The 5,578-nt window shown below is 38.4% G+C and overlaps 1 non-coding gene across 1 annotated transcript; it reads left to right on the top strand.

Annotated features, from left to right (window-relative positions):
• Positions 1-3,256: 3,256 nt before the first annotated feature.
• Positions 3,257-3,375, top strand: LOC132225299 (5S ribosomal RNA). Its single transcript, XR_009450831.1, has one exon. It is a non-coding gene; the product is annotated as a 5S ribosomal RNA (ribosomal RNA).
• The last annotated feature ends 2,203 nt before the right edge of the window (positions 3,376-5,578 follow it).

Genomic DNA, 5,578 nt, shown 5'->3' on the forward strand with positions numbered 1-5,578 from the left:
CACTGCAAGAATTGAAGAATTCCTAAATGGACTGCTGTAATGAGAAGAAGAAATATATATATATATATATATATATATATATATATATATATATATATATATAGAGAGAGAGAGAGAGAGAGAGAGAGAGAGAGAGAGAGAGAGAAACATAGGTATAAATAAGTAAAATGGCAGTAAATAAGTACCTATCAATAATAACCTTATACATAAATGGATTACACTTGTGCTCCAATCAAAAACAATGGGTAGCTGAATGGATATGAAAACATGACCCAAATATATGCTGTTTACAAGAGACCCATATAAGCATAAAATTCTCACATAGCATGCAAATGAAGAAATTGAATAAAATTTCCCATGCAAATGGGGGGGGAAATATGGGAAAACAATACTCATATGTGACAAAATAGACTTCAAAATGAAGGCCATCACAGGAGAAGAAAAGGTCACTATAAAATTCTAAAGGGATTGATCCAACAAGAGGATATAATACTTGTAAACATATATGTACCCAACAAAAGAGCTACTAAATATATAAAAGAACTTTTGGAGGACTTTAAGGGAGAGGTTAACAGCAATACAGTTATCTACACTAATAAAAGAGAAACATGCAAATTAGTGTCACTCCACTATACCCACCAGCCAATCAGATGAGTATGCAAATCAACCCAACAAAGATGGCAGTTAATTTGCATATACAGGCTAGGAGCGAAGACTGAAGACAATGTAGAAAGAAGCCAAGTGCTGCAGAAGGGAGTAAAGCTATGGAGAAGCAAGCAGGGCAGTGGAGACGGAGGGAAGCAAGCAAGGCAGTGGAGGTGGGAGGGAAGCAAGCGGGGCAGCAGAGGTGGAGCGAAGCCCGCCTCGGTGGGTTTGGCACCCTTCTCTGCTTCGCTCCGCCCACAGGAAGCCCTATTTTTGCAGGACTCTTCCTGCAACGGGTCTCTAGTAGTACATAACTTTAACACCCAGCTGAGTTTACTAGGTAGATCTTCCCAAGAAAAAATTAACAAGGAAATAGTGACTCTAAATGACACACTAGATCAGATGGATTTAATTGACATTTATAGAATATTTAAACCCAAAGCTACAGAATATCCATTCTTCTCAAGTGCACATTGGTCATTATCAAAGATAGACCACATGTTAGGACACAAAATGAGTATCAACAAGTTCAAGAAGATTGAAATCATATCACGCATCTTTTTGGATTACAATGGAATGAAATTAGAAATCAACTATAGTAAAAACATTCAAACAAATGGAGGCTAAATAGCATGTTATTAAATAATGAATTGGTTACCAACGAGCTCAATAAATAAATAAATAAATAATCTTCATGGAAACAAATGAAAATGAACACACAACAACCCCAAATCTCTGGAACACAGCAAAAGCAGTCCTGAGAGGGAAGTTAATAGCAGCACAGGCCTAACTCAAAAATCAAGAAAAATTAATAATAAACTACTTAACCCTACAAGTTAAAGAAATAGAAAGAGAACAACAAGAAAAGTCCAGAGCAGAGTAAGTAAAGGAAGGAAATAATAAAGATTAGAGTAGAAATAAATGACATAGAGACTAAAAAAAATGATACAAAAGATCAATGAAAGCAAGGGCTGGTTCTTTGAAAAGATAAACAAGATTGATAGCCCTAGCTGGTTTCGCTGTAGTGAATAGAGCCTCGGCCTGTGGACTAAAGGGTTTTGGGTTTGATTCCGGTCAAGGGCACATACCCGCATTGCGGGCTCGATCCCTCGTGTGGGGCATGCAGGAGGCAGCTAATCAGTGATTCTCTCTCATCATTGATGTTTCTATCTCTCTCTCCCTATTCCTTCTTCTGTGATATCAATAAAAATATATTTAAAGAGAAAAAGATTGATGAACCGTTTGCTAGACTCATCAAGAAACAAAGAGAGAAGACACAAATAAATGAAATTAAAAACAAAAGCATTGAAATAACCACTGACACTACAGAAATACAAAGGATTGTAAGAAAATCCTATGAACAACTACATGCCAACAAGTTGGACAATGTGGATGAAACTGAAAAATTCCTAGAAAAATACAATTTTCTAAAACTCAATCAGGAAGAATCAGAAAACCTGAATAGACCAATCACAATTGATGAAATTAAAGGAATAATGAAAAAAAACTCATAGAAAACAAAAGCCCTAGTCTGGACAGCTTCATAAGGGAGTTTTACCATACATTCAAAGACAAACTAATACCTATCCTCCTGAAATTATTTTTAAAAATCCAAGAGGAAGTTCTTTTTATGATTCCAGCATTATTCTACTTCCAAAAACCAGTAAAGACACTGTAAACAGCCCTGGCTGGTTTGGCTCAGTGGATAGAGCGTGGGCAAAAAATAAAACAATTTCCCCGAAGAACAAGAACAAGACAGGGATGCCCTCTTTTACCACTCTTGTTCAACATAGTACCAGAAGTCCCAGCCATAGCAATCAGACAAGAAGAAGAAACTGCAGCATCCAATTTGGAAAAAAATAAGTAAAACTGTCATTATTGGCAAATGATATGATATTGTACATAGAAAACACTATAAAGACTCCACCAGCCCTAACCGGTTTGGCTCAGTGGATAGAGCGTCAGCCTGCAGACTCAAGGATCCCAGGTTTGATTCTGGTCAAGGGCATATACCTTGGTTGTGGGCACATCCCCAGTAGGGAGTGTGCAGGAGGCAGCTGATCGATGTTTCTCTCTCATCAATGTTTCTATCTGTCTATCCCTCTCCCTTCCTCTCTGTAAAAAATCAATAAAATATATTTTTTAAAAAAAGACTCCACCAAAAAAACTACTAGATTTAATAAATGAATTCAGCAATGTAGCAGGATACAAAATTAACACCCAGAAATTGATGGCATTTAAAAATATATTTTCTATTGATTTAATAGAGGAAGGGAGAGGGAGAGAGTGATAGAAACATTGATGATTAGAGAGAATCATTGATTGGCTTCCTCCTGCATACACCACACTGGGGATTGAGCCCACAACCCGGGCATATGCTCTGACCAGGAATCAAACTGCGGCTGCCTGATTCATCGGTAAACTCAACCACTGAGCCAAGCCACCTGGGCTTGATAACATTTTTATACACCAAAAAAGAATTTTCAGAAAGAAAAATGAAACAAACAATCCCATTTATCATTGCAAAAAAAAAAAAATCAAGACACTTAGGAATAACCAGAGAGGTAAAAGATTTGTACTCAGGAAACTATAGGACGTTTAAAAAAGAGAGGTCTACGGCCATACCACCCTGAACGCGCCCGATCTCGTCTGATCTCGGAAGCTAAGCAGGGTCGGGCCTGGTTAGTACTTGGATGGGAGACCACCTGGGAATACCGGGTGCTGTAGGCTTTTGATCGCCATTTTGCCTGTGCCCTCTTAGCGCAGCAGGCAGCGCGTCAGTCTCATAAAAAAGAGAGGAAGATATAAAGAAGTGGAAGAATATACCATGTTCATGGATTGGTAGAATTAACACCATTAAAATGTCATATTACCCAAAGGAATCTATAGATTCAATGCAATCCCTGTTAAAATACCATTGGCATATTTCACAGATCTAGAACAAATACTCCAAATATTTATATGGAATTGCAAAATACCCAGAATAGCTACAGCAATGTTGAGAAAGAACAAAGTTGGACAGATCACAATACCAGATAGCAAGTTATATTACATAACCACTGTGCTTAAAACAGCTTGGTACTGGCACAAGAACAGACATATAGATCAATGGATCAGAACAGAGACTCCAGAAATCAACCCAGGCCATTATGCTAAATTAATATTTGACAATGGAGGCAAGAGCATACAGTGGAGTCAAGACAGTCTTTTCAATAAATGATGCTGGGAAAATTGGACTGATACATGCAAAAAAAATGAAACTAGATCACCAACTTACATCATACATAAGAATAAACTAAACAATGGATAAAAGACTTAAATGTAAGACATGAAACCGTAAAAATCATTGAAGAAACCATAGGCAGCTCTAGCTGCTTTGGCTCTTTGGACAGAGCATCAGCCTGTGGACTGAAGGGTCTCTGGTTCGATTCCGGTCAAGGGTACATGCCCGGGTTGTGGGCTCAATCCCCAGTAGGGAGTGTGCAGGAGGCAGCCAATCAAGGATTCTTTCTCACCATTAATGCTTTTTTCTCACTCTCTCCCTCTCTTTTCCTCTCTGAAATCAATAAAAATATATTTTTGAAAAAAGAAACCATAGGCAGCAAAATTGCAGACATCCTATGTAGCAATATGTTTGCAGATATAGCTTCTAGTTCAAAGGAAACTAAGGAGAAAATGAAGAAGTCAGACTACATCAAAATAAAAAGCTGTTGCACAGCAAAAGAAACCATCAAAAAATGAAAAGGGAGCCCATTGCATGGGAGAACATATTTGGCAATGAAACATCTAACAAAGGATTAATATTCAAAAAATATAAGGAACTCATACACCTTAACAAAAGGAAGACAAACAATCCAATTAAAAAATGGTCAAAGGACCTAAATAGACACTTCTTCAAAGAGGTCATGCAGATGGCCAAGAAACATATGAAAAAATGCTCAGTCACTGATCATCAGAGACATGCAAATTAAAATGACCATGGGGTATCACCTCACACCTGTCAGAATGGCTATCATCAACAAATCAATAAATGACAAATGCTGGCAAGGTTATGGAGAAAGGGGAACCCTAGTACATTGCTGATGGACATGCAGACTGGTGAAGTAATTATGGGAAAGATTATGGAGTTTCCTTAAAAAAAAATTAAATGTGGAACTGCAATTTGACCCATGATCTCACTTCTAGGAATATATCCTAAGAAACCCAAAGCACCAATCAGAGAGAATTTGTTCACCCCTATGTTCATAGCAGCACAAGTTATAATAGGTAGGATCTGGAAACAGCCCAAATGCCCATCAGTAGATGGATGAGTGGATTAAAAAGTTTGGTCCATTAACACCATGGAATACTATGCAGCTGTAAAAAAGAAGGATCTCATATTGCCCTAATCACCTCTCAAAATTTATGAACCATTTCTGTGTTATCTAGTACAAATTAAAATTTAAAATGCCAAGCTATTTTCTTCTCATTGTAAAGATTGGGTCCAATATGCAAATCAGTTCATGTCACCTTTCTAATTTAGTTGTCTTTTTATTTCTTAGTTTTCACAAAAATGGTATATTAAGCATATTACTGTAAGCTTTGATTTTTGCTTTAATTATTGTAGTAGTCTTTTCTATTCAATATATAGAGGATTACCACATTATTTTTAACTAGAGGTCCGGTGCACAAAAATTTGTGCACTCGGAGGGGAGGAGGGTCCCTCAGCCCAGCCTGTGCCCTCTCCCAGTCTGGGACCCCTCAGGAGATAACGACCTACTGGCTTAGGCCTGCTCCCGGGTGGCAGTGGGCAGGCACAATCCCTAGGTGCAACCCCTGGTTGGGCTCAGAGCAGGGCCGATTGGGGAGTTGGGGCGCCGCCCCCTGTCATGCACAGAGCAGGGTGATTGGGAGGTTGTGATGCCACCCTCAGTCACGCTCAGGGTAGGGCCGA

The sequence above is a fragment of the Myotis daubentonii genome, chromosome X (assembly GCF_963259705.1).
Source record: "Myotis daubentonii chromosome X, mMyoDau2.1, whole genome shotgun sequence".
NCBI lineage: Eukaryota > Metazoa > Chordata > Mammalia > Chiroptera > Vespertilionidae > Myotis > Myotis daubentonii.